General features: G+C 45.0%; 1 protein-coding gene and 1 non-coding gene across 2 annotated transcripts in view; both read right to left on the bottom strand.

The window, feature by feature from the left end:
* Positions 1–19,495, bottom strand: part of Extl3 (exostosin like glycosyltransferase 3) — a 123,644-nt gene that overhangs the window by 83,669 nt on the left and 20,480 nt on the right. The window lies entirely within an intron of this gene.
* Trnam-cau (transfer RNA methionine (anticodon CAU)) lies at positions 13,020–13,093 on the bottom strand. Its single transcript has one exon. It is a non-coding gene; the product is annotated as a tRNA-Met (tRNA).

A 19,495-nucleotide genomic window follows, 5' to 3' on the forward strand; every position in this document is an offset into this window, starting at 1 on the left:
TCTGCTGGGTCTCCAGCCTGGCTACTGTAGATCTTTGGACTCGATAGTCTTCATTGGACAAAAATTTCTTTCTAAGTCACCTGCTTTTTGCTCTAATTTCTACTGTAATAAAAATCAGCACTGGGGCTGGGGTTATGGTCAGTGGTTGTGATCTTGCCTAGCACATGTGAGGCACTGGGTTCGATCCACAGCACCATGTAAAACAAATAAAAGAAAGTCCATCTACAACTGAAAATAATGTACAAATTAGCACTGTTCCCAGCAACCTTTCCCTGTTCAGGACGTCTGGGTTGGTAAGCCAGTAGAGGGGCTCAGATTGAGGAGCCCAGGGGTGATGTCAGTCCTCTTCAGCTCTGAGTCCCAGAAGGAAAGTCAGGGCTGAGACTTGCTAAAAGGGGACACGTGCTAGGTGAGAATGCACAGTAACACCCTGCAACACTGACTTTTCTCCACAATTATCGGAAAGTAGAGAAGTTAGAAACAATTTCAAAAGCAAAAACATCTGCAGTCTACGATTTGCCAGGATCCTGTTGTGTGTGTGTGTGTTTTGCTGAAGACTGAACCCCAGGGTGTTGTGCATGCTCAGCAAGCTCTCTACCCCTGAGCTAAACCCCAGTCCTCTTTGTTTTGAGACTTGGCCTAAGCCACAGGCTGTCCTCAAACTTAATTCTCCTCTCTCAGCCTCCAGAGTTGGGATTACAGGTGTGCACAATCTCACCTGGCCATTTCTGACTTTGGTCTTAACTTTTCCACATGTGCTACTGTAAAGATGACAGGATTCTGTCCTCTCCATTTCCCTGATTTTGTACAACACACACATTTACTCCTTCCCAAACAGCCTGAAAATTTCAGACACACTTTGAACATGAAGAGGCCACAGACTGATGATGGTGTGCATATGGTAACTTGGAGAAAAGCACTGGCTAGGCAGGAAAGACCACATGAGCTGCCAAACACTGGCAACGCTCGGTCATGTGCAAGTGTCGGTAACTGCTACAAAAATCATGCCATTAAAGGAGTGCTCCAGTCACTATCAAAGTAATGTAGGGTGCTCTCCCCAGAGCTGGGCCTCTCCCACCCAAGGCCCCTCAGACTGATGAATAGATATTTTGGAAAAGAATGAAATAATAACAGCAGTACAAAAATAAGCAGCAAGCCATGGAAACAATGACCTAAACATGCGGAGAAGGCCAGGTATGGAGAGAAGTCCACGGAATCTTCTGACGGTGGCAACGGACAGAAAGCACAGGAGGGCACCCAGCACTCACTGGGTGACTTGTGAAAGGCAGTGTTGGGAGCACTGGGGGAGCTGGGACCTCCAGTGCGTCCCAGGAAACACTGCTGGCTTTGCCCACCACTAGCCGTGGGAAATAATACAGAAAAGAACCAAGTGCCTGGGAGCTAAGGTGTGACTACAGGGGTAATCCAACAGACTTTATCATAAAAACTGAACTCATGATCTGGACATAAAGGAAAGCTTTCAGAATAAGAGCAAACAGACAAATATGGAAACATAAGGGAAAAAAAGATAAGGCTCATGGTTGATTTAGATTGTCCAAACCTGTAACGGGGATTCCAAAAGGACAAAAAGAAGGTAGTGGAAATCATCAAAAATACAAGGGGCCAGGCAAAGGGGCACACACCTGCAGTCCCAGCTACTAGGGAGGATGAGGTGGGAGGCTGACCAGCCTGGGCAACAAGGAGACCCTGTCTTGATTTTGCGGGATGGGGGTGGCGAGAGGGAGAGAATTATAGTTTCAATCTCAAAGTCCCCCAAGGCACGTGTTGAAGGCTTGGTTCCCGGTGTAGCAGGGTCTGGAGGTGGGGCTTTTGCAAAGTGATCAGATCATGAGGGCTGATCTCATCAGTGGATTAATCCACTTTGGGTTAATAACTGGATGGATTACTGGGACGCGGCGGAAGCTCAAGGAGGTGGGGCCTGGTGGAGCACATAGGTCACTGGGCGTGTCCCCAGGCCCTTCCTCACTTCCTCGGCCTGCTTCCCGGCTGTCCTGAGGTGAACCGCTCTGCTCCACCAGGTGCTCCCTGCTATGATGCCACAGGCCGGACGACCGTGGCCCCAAACCACAAACCCAAATCAACCTTTCCTCCTGTAAGCTGATGGTCTCGGGTACTTTGTCCAGCAATGAAAAGTTCACATACCAGATGTACACGTGTGCTTACATTTTCATCTAAATGTGCGTGAAAACGTCCTTTAGCTAGTGAGAGCGCCAAGTCTTCAGATGAAAAGTGCTCAATCGCTGCCGTGCAGAGTGACCAGCAAAAGACCGCACAGAGTTACATTCTGTGACATTTCAGAACTCCAAGAAATTTTGCAAGTTTCTAGTATGGGGCAAGAAATGCATATAAAAAGGAGAAAGCATTAACAGCGGCGTCAGACTTCATCAACCACACTGGCTGCTGGAAGACAACAGGTGGGTGTCACCCTGAGGCAAAGAATATGTTGAATGCTGAGCTGTGCGCTTAAAGAGTCATTGAAAAATATGATACTTAGACCTGCGGAAACTCAAAGCAGTTTGCCACCACTCATTCTGCATGAAAAAAATTACCTGACAGATGAGACGCTCACTCTTCCATAGATCACCGTCCCTCCCGCCCACTGCTGGCTGAGCACCTGTCAGCAGACTGGAACTCCGAATCTGGGCTGCTCCTTCTTTACTCACTCCATCTCCATCTCTACCCATTCTTCCTGCTTCAGGGCTGCTTCTCGATTAAACCCTACTTACCCAGGGTGTTCTCTGGAAAACTGATCATTTCCTGCTATTGCCTTGAACTCCCTGATCCTCTACCAATGTTTATTATTTTAAAACTATTTTTGAATACGCTAGTTTCAATCTTTGTCAGACTGAACAACACAGTGAAGGAAACGCAGGTTGTTTCTCAACTCAGGATGGTGTCTTGCTTTACCATGGATGGGGTCACCACCTCCCCAGTCGCAAACACCTGCCTTGAAACCCAGAAAAACCCTCAAGTGGCATGTTCCTCAGGGTCAGAGCCACTGCATGGCAGCACCAGTTAGAGCCTTCATATCCTGACTCCCACAGCTAGGGACTCAATTTCATCCCTCAAAATTCATATATTGAGGCTCAGCACGGTGGCACATGCCTGTAATCCCAGTGGCTCAGGAGGCTGAGGTAGGAGGACTGCAAGTTCAAAGCCAGTCTCAGCAACTTAACGAGGCCCTAAGCAACTCGGTGAGACCCTGTCTCTAAATAAAATGCAAAAAAGGGTTGGGGCTGTGGCTCAGTGGTTAAGTACCCCTGGGTTCAATTCCCAGTACTAAAAAAAGGGGAAAAAAAATCATATGTTGAAATTCCAGCCCCAATGTGACTGTAGGTGGAGACTACTAAACAGGAGTCAAGAGGGTAAATGAGGTCATGGACTGGGGACTAATCCAGTAGAACTGGCCACTGATGGCTTTATACATAGGGAGATGGCATCTCCCTCTCCACCAACACATCAGTCATGTAAGGGCACACTGACAGGTGGCCACCTGCAAGCCAGAAAGAGGACACTCAAGGGAACCCCCATACCAGTACCCAGACCTCAGACTTCCAGCCTTCAGAACTGTGAGAAAGTAAACTCTGTTGTTTTGTTTTGTGTTTTGTTTTCTTGCAGCACTGGGATGGAACCCAGGGTCTCATGCATGCTAGGCAAATGTTCTCCCATCAAGCTACATCCCTGCTCCATAAATTCTGCTCTTTGGGCCACTAAGGCAGTGACGTTTTGTTGTGGCAGCCCAGACTCTGAGCCACCCAGCCAAATCCTGCTTCACCTCTCTCTGATCTTTCTATCAATGGTCCAGCCAGTGCCTGGTCACCAACAGTCATTCTGTCAAGTCTGGAGAGTCACCACGTCAGGGCCTATGTATATTTCTAAAGGACAAGGAGTCAGCAACACTCTCACTTGCTCACCCTGCCTCCCCAGGAGTCCCTTCATTACTCCTGTCCATGAAAGAGTCCAGTCTTGGGCCTGCATTCTCAGGTGGGGGAGGACCTGTGGGTGAAGCAGGCATTTCCTGGGCCCTGTGACGGAGAGGACAGAAGGGACCACCACAGCCTGTCTAGAACTGTCCTGTTGAGGGGAGATGGGGGATGCAGTCTTGCAAGGTGGGAGAGATTAGGGGTTTCAAAGAGGCATGTCTTCAAAGGGTCATGCGAGCACCTGCCAATCAGTGTGGGGCACCACTGGTTTGGGAGGAATGGATTTCCAGGTGCTCGGCATGAGCTCTCTCCCGCCTCTGACCTGCCTGAGATCTTGCCTGTGACTTAGGGGCAGCTCTTCCTTTCCCCACTAGTCCTCCTCCCCTTTACAGAAGAGGAGCACATCCTATACCCAGCCTAACCTTACAATGGCTCTTCTCCCTAGCCCCACACCCAATCTGTGGGTGCTGAAGCAACCAGAGACTGTAAGGACTGAAAGAAGCAAACCTGCAACTCAGGAGGTTCCCAATGCTCTGCTATCACCCAAATTAAAGGAGACCCAGTGGAGTTTCAAACTAACGGTGCATTATCAACCCACTAAGTCCTGGTTTTCAATTCTGCTAACATGTCAATGAAAGTGACACAGGACCATTGAAATAGGATGAAAATCATAATCTAATCTTACATAGATTATTGCATTAATATCATAACTGTCATATTATTATATGTATGCCACATTTAAGTTTTTATAGGTGTTCCACATATGGGATGATGGGCAAAATGGATTAAAAATAATTATTGATATAGCTATACAGAATTTCTGGTTCAGACTGAGTTCAAAAAATTAACTGCTATAACAAATTCTTCCTATTCCTGTCTGAGTCATTCTCTGTTGCTATAATAAAACACCTGATGCTGGGTAATATATATGGTGAGCACCCAAAAAACTTTCAAGGATAAAAATAAGTATGAGAATAGTCTGTAAGTGGGATGGGACTGAACAGAATTATATGTAAACAATGCAAACAATAAAAAAAGGAAAACCTCGCCATTAAAATAGGAATTTTTTAAAGGTGGGGGGAGAAAAAGAACAGAGGGGAATTTCTTAGTATGATAAATAAATAAATAAATAATACTGAGTGGGTTTCTCTGAGGTATTTAGAGAAGTCAGAGTTAGAGACAGATGGGAGAATGGTAGCAGCAGAGAAAAATGAGGAGTTATTATTTAATGGATGCAGAGTTTCAGTTTTACAAAATGAAAAGATGGATTACAGAATGGAGCCAGGTGCTGTGGCACACGACTGTCATCCCAGTGGCTGGGAAGGCTGAGGCAGGAGGATCCCGAGTTCAAAGCAACTTGGCAGGCCCTGTCTCAAATAAAATATAAAAAGGGCTGGGGAGGTGACTCAGTGGTTGAGCACCCCTGGGTTCAATCCCTGGTACCAAAAAAAAAAAAAGGTGGGCAGGTGGTGAGGATTGCACAATATGATTTAATGTCAGTGAACTATGCATATAAAAATGGTTCAGATGACAAACGATGTTGGGCGGATTTTAACACAATAAAAATTGGAGGACTGCATACGAAAGTGTGCTAAAAACACCAAAAAGCAAGGCTGGGGAGCATCCATCTACACATACGTGTGTGTATACAAACACAGCGCCCTAAAGAACAAGGTGGGTCGTGTGTACCCGTGGTCGGCAGCCTTTTTGGCCACACTGACGATGTCCTGTAAGGTCGTTCACAACCACTGGACCCACAAACCCTGAGCGGTCTGCCACTTCACAACTCCTCCAGGACCAGACGGGGCGGAGCCCGGCGGCAGGAGCAGGCCTGCCGGCGACCAGCTTCCAGGATGGGGCTGCAGGCAGACGGGCCACACCCGGCCACACCCTCGGGGAGGCTGGGCGGAGGGGCCTGACTGACAGGTCCGGAGGCTGCGACCCGCGCAGGGACTCGGCCAGCCGCTCCCTGCAGAGACGGTCCGGCTCAACTCTCCCGAGTTCCCATCCTCGCACATCCAGCCCAGCTGGCTCACTGGCCGGGTCACACAGAAGCCAGAAGTATTTCTGAGCTCCTGGCCGCAGGGTTACAGCACGGGCAGAGCCCTCGAGAGCTGGGAAGGCGCGACTGCGCCCTCTGCACTCACCCTGGGCTGGGGAGGACATCCCGGGAAACACAGCAACAAGGCAGGGCAGCTTCTTCGAAGCACGCACCACCCCGCGGAGGAGCAAGGGCTCTGCACGTGCCTGGTGGAGGATAAACCAGAGGCAATTCAGCCAGAGGCAAAATTAGAAATGAGGATCTCCCTTTGACCCAGTAACTAACTTCTGGGAATTCGCTCTTCGGCAGTACTTCAGAAATGACGTGTATCCAAAGTGATTCATTGAGTGACTCAAAGTAACAGATGGGAAAATTCCAATACCCTTGGGCAGGGCGGGTTAAATACATCACCCTATGGGGGGGGAGGCATTTTGAACCCATAAAAATGCAGGAGGAGCGCTCAATGTAGAGATGTTTAAAAACTCTCCACAACTTATTAGTGAGGGGGAAAAAAAACAGCAAGGTGCAGAAAATGTATGTGACATTTCCTTTTATTTAAAAAGAGGGAAAATCAAGAACATATTTGTGTGCCTTGCTATTTACAAATAGCCAGGCATGGCAGCACCCATCTGTAATCTCAACAACTGGGGAGGCTGATGCAAGAGGATGGCAAGTTGGAGGCCAACCTGTGCAACTTGGCAAGACTCTGTCTCAAAATAAAAGGGCTGGGGATGTAATTCAGGGCTAGGGCACTTGCTCAAATTCATGCTCAAGGCTCTGGGTTCAATCCCCAGAACTACCAAAAAAAAAAAAAAAAAAAAAAAATCACACACACACACACAGCTCCAAAATCCAACTACCCAGAATAGGCTGAAGGAGGCTGCTGTTTAGAACATGGTTTGTTCTCTCCAGAAGTCATAATTCTCATTATGAGACACAAAGGGGAGACCAGGGGGTTAGGGCTCTGCCCTCATGAATGGACTAAGCTCACGATGGATTAATGGCCTGACTGTCCTGTGAGTGGGTCTGCTATGAAATCAGCTCGGCTAGTCTCTCCCTGAGATGCCCGGTACCTCAGGATGCTGCCAGCAGGAAGGCAGAAGCAGCCCCTTGACCATGGACCAGAACCGTGAGCCCAAACAGACCTCATCATAATTTATCCAGTCTGTGGTACTGGGTTATTAGACCCCAGAAAATGGGCTAAGAAGGGTTAAAACAGGGTGGACGGAGAGGGAAAGGAGGGAGACTGCTGTATGAGCTGTGCAACTGTCTTCCAGCTCCAGCGGAGGTAAGAGGGACCGGGAAGCCTTCGGCCCCCGGCCTGGCATGCGGAGGAGGAAGTTGGTTTCCATGGGGCTTCCCCGGGGTCAAGCGTGTGCTTCCAGCTTTGGATGCAGAATGAGAGCAGAGACCGCACTGCTACTGTGCCCAGACCCTGAGCTGTCTGTCCCTGAGCCCAGGAAGGCCTTGCCTCTGGGTCCTGCCCAGCTGGCAAGTTCCCCAGTTAGGTGCCTCTGCTTCAGCCAGAGTCTGCAGCCCAATCCTCCACACTGCCCTCCTGCCAGCGTGATCCTGTGCTGCTCCCTGCGCCAGTTAACAGAATCCTCCAGCAGCTGGCTGTAATTCCTACTGGGAGGCAGAAAGCAGAGGGAGGGTCCATTAAGAAACTCCTATTGGGGACAAGCAAAACCCCAGAGGTCAAAGCCTGGCCCACCGCCAGGTAGAGCTTGGACACCCCCCAGAGACACCAGGAAATGTGCCCCATGTGAATGCTGCTGCCTCTGGGCTAGAAATAAGGGCGGCGGCTTCTTCCTGGTCTTTACACTGATCACCTGGATGTGCTTTCCAACTTTTTTTTTTTTCTTTTTTTCTAATGAGTATAGACGACTCTTACATACCCAAAAGAGTTCAGTGTAAAACATGAAAGATGTGTGCATTAATAACAAAGCCAGGGCTGGGGAGATAGCTCAGCCAGTAGAGTGCCTGCCTTCCAAGCACGAGGCCCTGGGTTCAATCCCCAGCACCGCAAAAAAATAAAAAATAAAAAATAACAAAGCCAAACCCAATTCCTATGTAGTCCACAAACCCTGAAGGATAAAGGAGGAAGCTCAGGTGGGTAGCATGAGTGTCACACAGCCTCCCTGGGGCTGAGGCCGAGGCAGGAGGATCGGGAGTTCAAAGCCAGGCTCGGCAACTTAGCAAGGCCCTAAGGACTTAGTGAGACCCTGTCTCAAAATAAAAAATAGAAATAAAAGGGCTGGGGATGTGGCTCAGTGGTTAAGGGCCCCTGGGTTCAATCCCTGTTTCCAAAAATAAAGAAAGAAGAATGTCACAGCCACAGGGCTGGGGTGTGCTCAGTAGAGCCCTTGCCTAGCATGAGCAAGGCCCTCAGTTTGGTCCCCAGCACCATTAGGGGGGAAAAATCGTTTCAGTTCTAAACAATGAAAATTAAGATATTACCCAATTTTGGACCTCGGTGGTAGAGCACCTGGTACAAGGACCTGGGTTTGGTCCTCAGCATCACAAAAAATAAAGTACTACAATTTTTAGAAATTTCCCATACTGCTGCAGATGCCATCCGGCTGACCCCACAGCCAGGCCAGGCAGAGTGGAGCTGTCCAAGGTGGCGAGGCGAGGCAGGACAGCGGTAAAGACACGCCTGGCGACCAGGTGCACTTAGTCCCTTGGCCAGCTCCTCTCCAGCCCTTCAGCCACTTCCTCCCTCCACCTTCGAATCCCTAATGAGGGACTGTTCCAGTCATCTCAGGAACTTAACCAATATTGTTCGAATGGTCACCAATTTCATTCCTTAGCTCCTTAGCAACTGTGGGAAACTTTAATTATCAAAGAAGGTTTGAGCAAAAAGTTAGCAAAGTTTCTCACCATTTAAGAAACAGTTTTATACAAAGGAGAGTTAATAAAATTAGAGACAAAACTGAACCCTTCAGTGCTTGAAAAAATATAGGAGGCCTTGGCATTTACAAAATATTTATCCTAAAACTTTCAAGATTCCCGAGCCTGGGAATGGCAGGATAGCACAAAACCTTTCCCCCTTTACTAGCCAGAGTTCTTCATCATAAATTACAGGAGTCAGATGACAGAACGGGGCATGTGGTGGAGGACAGAGTTCAAAGAATAGCTGGATAGCAAACCTAGTAAAACACAGGCGTGCAGCAGGCCTCTGCTAAACCGGGACCCTGTCCCTCACTGATGCTGCTCACTGTAAGACTCTTTCACGGTCATAGGCATTGGGGGGTCAAGAGTTACGGCTGGCAACGAGTCCCTCAAGCTTCTTTTAGTTGTAAATTCAAAAATCCTGAGGTGAGCCAGGCACAGTGGTACGTGCATCTAATCCCAGCTGTTTGGGAGGCTGGGTCAAGAGGATCACAAGTTGAAGGCCAGCCTCAGCAACTTAGCAAGACCCTGTCTCAAAATAAAAAATTTTGAAGGGCTGAGGTGTAGCTAAATGGTAAAGCATTTGCCTAGCATACACTGCACAGGACCCTGGGTTCAGTCCTCACTGCTGCAAAAGAGGAAAATCCTGGGGCAAGTCTTTGACCAGCTTGAAGGGTACCAATCAGCTGTAAAAACAGGGCAGCCCCTGCCAGAATCAAATAGTTGGAAGGAAGGAAGAATTCTCAGAACACAAGGGTGTGAGACAGACCAAAATACATAAATAAGCAAATAGAAGGTGCTAAGGTATGAATCTGGTTTGTCCCCTCTGAAACTCATGTTGAGGCTTAAGTCCTCAACGCAGCAGTGTTGAAGGCAGGGTTTAGGGAGGTGTTTGGGTCACAGGGACACAACCCTTAAAAAAGGATCCCTGCCTCCTCCCGGTGTGAGTTCTGGCTTTTGTAGGACTGGATTAATTACCCCCAGAGCAGTGGTTATAAAGCATATCACAGTCTGCTTGTCCTTCCACTTTCCACCATGAGTTGAAGGAGCGGGAAGCCCTCACTGCAGCCACCAATCTTGACATCCCAGCCCCAAAATGAACCGTGAACCAAAATGAACCTCTGCTCTTCATAAATTTCCCTGTCTCTGGTATTCTGTTACAGCAACATAAAGCAGATTAAGACAGAGGTCCACCGTACTTCAGTAAAATGCTATAGAATGCTGTAAAATTGAAAAATGTGGTATTTCAGACTTTTATGGAAAACACTTTTTACACAGCAGAGCTGCAGTAAGATCAAAGGGTTAGGCCTTTGCCTGGGCTCTCTTAGGAGCAAGAGCTCCCCTCTACATCTCAGTCTCACAGACCACACATACTTTACAATGGTTCACCTTGGCCGAATCCAGGCTGCTAAGTATCCTCAACCTCCTGATTGCTCATGGATGATAAATTATAAATGACAAGTGTCTAGCATGCCTCAGAGAGAAGTATTGTTAATGGCAGGAGCTTCTCTAAAGTGAATAGTGTGTTGTAAAAAGGTAGAATGGTTTTTAGTGAGCCCCTATCCTAACTCATCCTGACGCCACCTGCTCCTTCCCCGCCGCTCAATCACCAGCAAGCTCCTATTGCTTCTGTGCCAACAGCCACTCTGCAGTTAGTCCCTTCCTCTCTCTACCAACCACTGTCCTGTGTCAGGGCCATTCATGACCAGGGTGGGTCATTCTGTACAAAGCAGAGCAAGAAACAGGATGCCTGGGTCCTTGTTAGGTAAATACCTATCAACAGTGAATGATTTTGTGCACACCTGTAACCTCGGCAACTTAGTGAGGTCCTAAGCAACGAAGAGAGACCCTGTCTCAAAATAAATAAATAAAAAATGGGGGCTGGGGCTGTAGCTCAGTGGTAGATCACTTGCCTCACATGCATGAGGCACTGGATTCAATCCTCAGCACCACATAAAAATAAATAAAGATACTGTGTCCATCTACAACAAAAAAAAAAAATTTAATTAAAAAAATGATTTTTACCTGGGTGTGGTGACACACACCTGTAATCCCAGCTACATGGGAGGCTGAGGCAGGAGGAGGGCAAAGTTTGAGGTCAGACTGGGAACTTAGCAAGAACTGTCTCCAAATAAAATTTAAAAAGGGATTGGGATGCATCTTAGTGGTAGGGTGCCCTGGGAGTGAGCCCCAGGACTGGCAGGGGGGAGATGTTTGAGTCCCAAGATATTCTAATGAAGCCATGATTAGGAAAATGAGCTGGGCCTGGTGGCACAGGCCTGTAATCCCAGCGGCTCGGGAGGCCGAGGCAGGAGGATCACAAGTTCAAAGCCAGCCTCAGCAACAGTGAGGTGCTAAGCAACAAAATAGGGCTGGGGATGTGGCTCGGTGATCAAGTGCCCCCGAGTTCAATCCCCAGCACCCCCAGAAAAGCATTTAGAAAACGAGAAGAGCTTGGGTTTTGGACTCAGACTGCTCTGGCTTGAGTCTACTCCACCACTCACTCTCAGGGTCACTTGATCCCTCCCAGTCTGATCTGATCATGAAATAGACATGGTGACACTTGTCTTAAAGACCTATTATGATGCTTAAACCAGGTGCCAGGTTTTAAAGTGCTCAGAGTACCGAGGGAGTATCCTCAATACAGGGTGAACACTTCTTATCTAAAATGCTTGGACCAGGAGTGTTTCAAAGTTGGGACTATTTCCGATTTCAGATTATTGGCATAGACTTCACCGGTTGAACAGCCCTAACCTGAAAAATCCCGAAGCCAAATGTTCCAAAATCCAAAGCCTTTTGAGTACCAGGTCGGCGCTCGGCTTTCAGGTTCTGGAAGCTCTTCCTGCACGTGCCGCTGCTGTCAGCGGCCTTGGGCTAACCTCCCAAAGGGCAATAAACACAGGCAAGAGGAACGCAGGGTCGCAGGGTCAGAGACTAGACGGGTCCCCTCACACTCCTGCCCTTGTTCTCCAAGCCTAACAGGCTGGATTAAAGAACAGTCCGTTTCCTTGCTCTGCAGTGTTTTGACGTGGACATATTATCTGACAAAAGAGATCTGGAGTCATCCTCCTGGGACTGGATACACCAGCCTCCACTTAAGAAGACAGAAGGCACTGAGTATGTCTCAGTGAACTCCAGTACTCTGTGCGTGCTGCTGACCTTAACGGCAGTGGGTGGCAGGGCATGTGCAGGTAAGTTTGCATGTTTGAGGAATCAAGACGAAACTGGGGAATGAGAAAGGAGACAGGGCGTCCCCAAGTCAAACACTTGGAGTGTTTTGTCCTCGATCATTATGTGATGTGGACGGTGACATGACTCTGAAGGTGGGAGGTGGAATCAGAGAAGATGCTGCGATACTGAGCAATCCAACAATCATTTCCTTCAGCAAGTCCTTTTTTTGTTTAATCAGATTCAGCATCAGGTCAACTCATTTCATTGTGATCAACCGAGCATGACATGGTGGAAGGGAGTCGCCCAAGAATCTGAAAGCCAGGTGAGTTTCCATCTTTTTGACCTTATACAGGACCCCATAGGCCATGACTAGGACCTATTCCTAGTCACCACTTTCCATACTGAATATAAACACTGTGTTGCTTTTTCCCTGTAAGGCAAAATTTATAAGAGTCTACATCTGAGAAAGAAACTCTTATATTCTAGAGACACACTACCATCTTCCTAGTGAGCAATTGACCAACTTAAAATATAATTGGCAAGAAATAAAAGATTAAAAAAATGCTGTTAAAAGAAATTAAATAAGATATAAATAAATGCAAAGATAGCCCATGTTCATGGATTGGAAGACTTAAAACTTAAGATGGAGCACAAGTAACTATTAAATGTCAAATGCAAGTATCCAAAGAAACAAGCCTTTAATTTTACTTATTTAAAGTTAGGACAGGAGACTGCTAACCTGACTTATACTTTACAAATATTACAAACTCTTTTTCTTCAGTAACAATTAGGGAAGAACAATAAAATCTCAAAACTATTTTGCTTCATATATTTTTTCTTTTTTCTTTTTTTTTTTTTTTTTTTTCTTCCCGGTCCTGGGGATCGAACCCAGGGCCTTGCGGGTTTACCAACCAAGCTATGTCCCCAGCCCCATATATTTTTTCTTTTTTTTTTTTTTTTTTTTTTTTTTGTGGTGCTGGGAATTGAACCCAGGGCCTTGTGCTTATGAGGCAAGCACTCTACCAACTGAGCTATATCCCCAGCCCCCCCATATATTTTTTCTTACAATTATTTTTGAAGTTTATTAGCTTAAAATCTTTTTAAAAATCATTTTTGGTAGGTATTGACTCATCCTAAATCTATGTACAATTCAGACTTAATTTTATCTTTTGGCTTTAATGAAACTTTAAAACAATCTTATTTCAGAATAATTAATCAAATGGAATAATGTTCATGTGTTAGCTAGCTTAAGTGAACTACCTCTTAAGTAAGACTGTCTTTAATCTAATCAAAATAAAGTGTACAATTTCCTTTGGTTGAGAAAGGGAATGAGAACTGATTTTTTAAAAATACCTATGCATTGTGCCTGTTTCTAAAACGATAACTGAAGTGGCTTTTTACAGTATGCTGTGAAGACTAGATAATGTTCAAGGAAGATATACCATGTTAACACAATTTCCTTGCGACCAAGTTTTAGTCTGAAAAAGAGAAAGATATTTATGCTGAGTCATATTAAGCAAATTATTTGGGACCTGCAAGAGCTGGTAGACAAACACTTGAAATGGTTTCACTAAAATATATGGTATTCAGTGAGAACTGGACTTTAGCTAAGGTAAATCTGCTAACTAAATAGATTTATATAAACTATTTCTTCAATAATCATTATTTCCTTATGCAAAATTATTTAACATTTAATTTTGCCTAAATTATAGCACTGTTTTATTACTTTTCCTTGTAGGGCATTTTAATGCTTGGAGAAAGACTGTAAGTAATCCCTTTAGGTGATTCTGTCTACAGTAGTGATAAAGTTCTTGCTGCTTTTTTTTTTTATTAATTGTCAAACATTTAGGGAGAACTGAAAAAGGATCCCAGAAGCACCTGCGGGGTTTACCATGGTGTTGAAAGAATTTGAAACTGTTAGAGTGGATTTGTTGTTTCTGGATTTATTTTACTGAGGTTCAACAACAGCTTTGTCTTTTTTCCTCAGTGATAATGAAAGGATAAGGACTGAATTTCACCTACATTGGATGTAACTGTCATAAATAAAAGATTTCTAAGACTTGTTAAAAAAAAAAAAAGAAAAACTATTAAGATGGCAATATTACCCTCAGCAAAATATACACTCAATGCAATCTTTATCAAAATCCTGAAGGCATCTTTTGTATCTTTTGCATAAATGGAAAAGCCCATCTTAAAATTCATACTACATTTGTAAGGACTCAGAATAACTAAAGAAATCTTGAAAAGGGATGGGCTGGTGCTGGGGCTCAGGGGCAGAGCACCTGCCTGCACGTGTGAGGCCCTGGGTTCCATCCTTAGCACTGAATACGAAAATAAACAAAATCCATCTACAACTACAAAACAGAATTTTTTTAAAAAAGAAATCTTGAAAAGGGAGATAAAAGTTGTGAGATTCCAAGTTTCTGATTTCAAAATATACTACAAAGCTGCAGTAGCCAAAACAAGGTGATACTGGCGTAAGAACAGACACATACACCAATGGAATAAACCAGATGTCTACGGTCAGTTGTTTGTTTTTTTGTTTTGGCAGTACTGGGGATTGAACCCAGGGGCCCTCTACCACTGAACTACATACATCCCCAGCACCCTTTCCCCTTTTTAAAATTTTGAGACAGGGTTTCACTAAATTGCCCAGGCTGACCTCAAATTTGCAATCCTTCTACCTTAACCTCTCTACCCAAGTAGCTGGGATTGTGCCACCGTGCCTGGCTCAGTCAATCATTTGTGACAAGAGTGCCCAAACCATTCACTAGGGAAAGAACAGTCTCTTCAACAAGTGGTACTGGGAAAACTGGATGTCCACAAGTAAAATAATGAAATTGGACACTGCCTCAGACCGAAACATTCATTCAAAACGGACCAGAGGCCTAGAGTTAACAGTCGGATCTATGAAATTCTCAGAAGAAAATGAGAGAGCAAATCTGCACAATCTCGGATAGGCAAAGGTGTCTTGAGCATGACCCTAAAAGCACAGGCAACAAGAGGAAAATCAGAAGCTCTGGCTTCACGAAAACGAAAGACCTCTGTGCATCGGAAGACACCACCAAGAGAACGAAAAGATAATCCACAAAGCGGGAGAAAGTATTTGTAAGCCATGTGCAATGATGGTTTCCGAGTCCGAATATATAAAGAAGGCTTACAGCTCGCAGCAAGAAAGCAAAAATCCAATTTTAAAGTGGGCAAAGAGAGGCAGAGTGGGGAGGCAGGGGTGAACGGGTGGGGCAGAAGGGTCTTCAGGGCGAGGACACCATCTCACAGGCTTCTCTGCTGTGAAGGAATGCTTGTCCCTGGACGCCTGTCAAAACCCAGGGACTGCCCAGCACCGAGAGGGAGCCCTAATAAAACACTGTGGCGACCGTGATGGGTCAGCGTGGGCTCATCAATCGCAGCAAATGTGCCCTGGGCGTGGAACGCTGAGGGCGGGAGCTTCGTGTGGGGGCTGGGGTGTGTGGGAATTCTCTGCTTTCTTCTCAGTTTTGCTGTGAACTCTAAAACCCTCAAAAAAACAATAAAGGGAGTGAAGGACAAAGGATTTTCTGACATTTCTCCAAGAAGATACGTAAATGGCGAAGAAGAAGCGCATGACAAGATGCTCCACATCATTAGAAATTAGGTACATGCAAGTCGAACCACAGTGAAGTAGCACTTCACACCAACTGTAATGGCCATGAGGTTTTGTTTTTGTTTTTTAAAGGAGAAGACGTGTTGGAGAGACTGGAGAACTGGAACACCTGCACATGCAGATAGGAAGTCAAGTGGTGCAGCCACCTAGGAAGCAGCTTGGCAGCTCCCGGGAGGCTAAGCAGAACACCACGGGACCCAACAGTTCCAATGTTGGGTGAACAGCCAAGAGAATTAAAAACGGGGACTCAGACAGGCATTTGTATAGCACTGTTCATAAGCAGCACTGTCGACCGCAGCTGAAAGACAGCAGTGCTGTCTACACAACACCACGAACGCAACTAAGATGCCGAATCGTACACAAAAGTGGCCGACGTTTATAGGTACGAAAAAGAAACAGTAATTTGTGCAAAATGAACGTGAATCCAGGAAGGAGAATCTGTGGTGAAATTTGAGAAGGATAAAGTCAGGGTGTCTGGTGCAAAGAGAAGCACGATGGTCTAGGTGAAACCGAGAGAAGTACTAAGACCAAGCACTTGTCTTTAAGGTACTAGGTGAGCCGATTCTAAAATCCTCATGGAAGAACAAAGAACTGAGGATAACAAAGTAACTTTGAAAGAAGGAAACAAGACAAGCAGCCCCTCCCTGTGGCAGATGAAGACTAAGAAGACAGTATTTTGTCAAGGGCTGGCTCTGAGGGTCCCAGAGCCACACCCTGGCCTGATCTCTAAGATGGCGCCTGGCAGCTTGCCAGACTTAGCTGCACTCATAAACAAGTTTTAGGAAGGAACTCTGGTTGGCTGTTGTACATGAGGCAATCCTGGTATCTGCCTGGAGACTGTTCCTTGATAGGCTGACTTTCCTGGTAGTCTACTCTCTGATAGGCTGATGTTCTTGATATAAGTCTGAGACTTGCAGAATAAACTCCTTTTGGTTCCTCTGATCAAGAAGAGCGTACGCGTTGTGATTGTCCCCGTGGGCGGTGGGCGATCATAAGTGGTGCCGAAACCCGGGAACTCAAGTTACAAAGAAGGAACTGATCAGGTAAATACAGGGTAAGTAAAGTACAGTCTGGCCAGGTTAAAGTTCGTGGAATAAGCGAAGGAGTTAAAGTTCATGGAATAAGCGATGGAGATTGAGTGTTTGTAAGTGCTTTTGCTTTTGTTTTGCTAGTTAAAGTGCTTTGCATTCTGTTCGTTTAATAGAGAAATATGGGCACTGAAATGTCACGAATGCGCATGGAAGGTCCCTTAAAGGATTTGCTCCGGGCCAATGGAATTCCTCTTGAAGGCCAATGCTTAAAATAAAGATTAAAAATAGAGAATTTTCAGGACTCCTAGATACAGGAGCTGATACTAGCATTATTACCCTAAAAGATTGGTCAAAAGAACGGTCTCTACAAGTAGCGGAACAAACCCTGAGGGGATTGGGTGTAGCTACTAGCCCACAAAGGAGTAGTTCTGTATTGACACGGAAAATCGATGAGGGCCAACAGGGAACATTTCAACCTTATGTCTTAGACCATTTACCTGTTAATTTATGGGGCAGAGATATTCTCATGCAAGTGGATTTAGTACTCACTACAGAAGGCCATTATAGCCAAAATGCTCAAAATCTAATGGTAAAACAAGGTCATAAATGGGACAAGGGGCTTGGCCGCTATGGCCAGGGAAATACCCAGCCAATTCGTGTTAAGGGCAATCAAGGTCGCCAAGGTGTGGATTATTCCTTGGGGCCACTGAACAAAAGTATGTAAAAATAACTTGGAAATCTAATGCACCAGTGTGGGTCTCTCAGTGGCCCCTGACATTAGAAAAACTTAAAGCGGCCCAAGAACTGGTACAACAACAATTAGAAGCAAATCATATTAGACCTTCAACTTCTCCTTGGAATACCCCTATTTTTGTCATAAAAAAGAAATCAGGAAAATGGAGGCTCATTCATGACTTAAGAGCTATTAATGCTACTATGCAATCTATGGGGCCAACTCAGTTAGGGCTTCCAGTCCTTACTGTTTTACCAAAAGATTGGCCTACAATAATTATAGACATAAAAGACTGTTTTTTCTCTATTCCATTACATCCTCAGGATTGAGAGAGATTCGCTTTCACTCTCCCATCTCTAAATCACCAACAACCTGATCAACGATATGAATTGGTTGTTTTGCCACAAGGTATGGCCAATAGCCCCACTATGTGTCAAATTTATGTTGATCAGGCATTAAAGCCAATTCGACGAAAATACTCCAAACTTATTATCTATCATTATATGGATGATATATTATTATGCCACTCTGAGGAAGATATTTTAAAGGATATTTACTCTGAATTAATAGAACAACTCAAATTATGGGGACTCATTATAGCCCCTGAAAGGGTTCAAGTTGGTACTACACAAGAATTCTTAGGAGCCCAATTAAACAGGGCTGTAGTAAAGCCACTAAAAACTGTCATCAGGGTAGATCATCTAAAAACATTAAATGATTTTCAAAAGCTACTAGGGGATATAAATTGGATTCGTCTGTATTTGAGGCTTTCCACAGGAGAACTACTTCCTCTTTTTAATATCTTACAAGGGGATCCCCATCCTACACCTCCCAGAGAGCTCACTCCTGAACCGTGTCTGGTTTTGAATATTATACAAAAAAGATTAGATGAGGCCCAGGTAGATCGTATTGATGCCCACTGGAGTCTTTTGGCAAGCGGGTCCCTTGTTTTGGATCCATCTACAATTTTGTAGTAATAATTCTGTAATATTCCCAAGAGTTACCAGACAACAACCTATTCCTAAGGCTCCTGTGATTTTCACTGATGGATCCAAAACAGGGACTGGAGCTATTTGTTATCAAGATAAAAGTCCAAACATTCCTTTTTCCCTAACTCTTCTGCTCAACAAACAGAACTCTTAACAGTTCTTGAAGTTTTTAAAATGTTCCCTAATATTCCATTCAATGTTTACTCAGATAGTTTATATGTAGTTCAAGTTCTCAGTAACTTAGAATGTGCAGGGTTTATTGCCTCAAACTCTACTATTTTTCATCCTTTACGGACTTTACAACAAATGATTTGGAATCGTTATAATCCTTTCTTTATTGGACATATCAGAGCTCATACCAATTTACCTGGACCTTTGGCTCTAGGGAATAATGTAGCAGACATAGCAACTAAGGATCCCCACATTTTTTCTGCATTTGAGGCAGCAAAAAATTATCATCAACAATTCCATGTTAATTCTACAACATTAAAACTGAAGTTTCCCATTACTAAAGAAACTGCATGTGCTATTGTTAAATCTTGTGGCCAGTGTACAGTCCTCCATCATCCAACTTCTACAGGAGTTAATCCTAAAGGACTGTTACCTAATCATCTATGGCAAATGGATGTTACTCACATTCCTGAATTTGGTAACCTTAAATATGTACATGCATCTGTAGACACATGTTCAGGTATCATCTTTGCGTCGCTACACAGCGAGAAAAAGTCAAAGATGTCATTTCCCACTATCTCCAGGCTTTCGCAGCCTGGGAACTTCCTAAACAACTTAAAACGGACAATGGCCCTGCTTATACTTCAACCTCTTTTAACCAATTTCTCACTAAATTTGAAATAACTCTAACCACAGGTATACCTTATAACCCACAAGGACAAGGTATTGTTGAATGTGCACATCTCACCCTCAAAAATACTCTTTATAAACAAAAAGGGGGAATAGGGGAGACCTTCAGGTCCCCTAAAGATAAACTTTCTCTTTGCCTCTTTATTTTAAATTTTTTAACTCTGGATAATGAGGGTCTCTCTGCCGC

The sequence above is a fragment of the Sciurus carolinensis genome, chromosome 4 (assembly GCF_902686445.1).
Source record: "Sciurus carolinensis chromosome 4, mSciCar1.2, whole genome shotgun sequence".
NCBI lineage: Eukaryota > Metazoa > Chordata > Mammalia > Rodentia > Sciuridae > Sciurus > Sciurus carolinensis.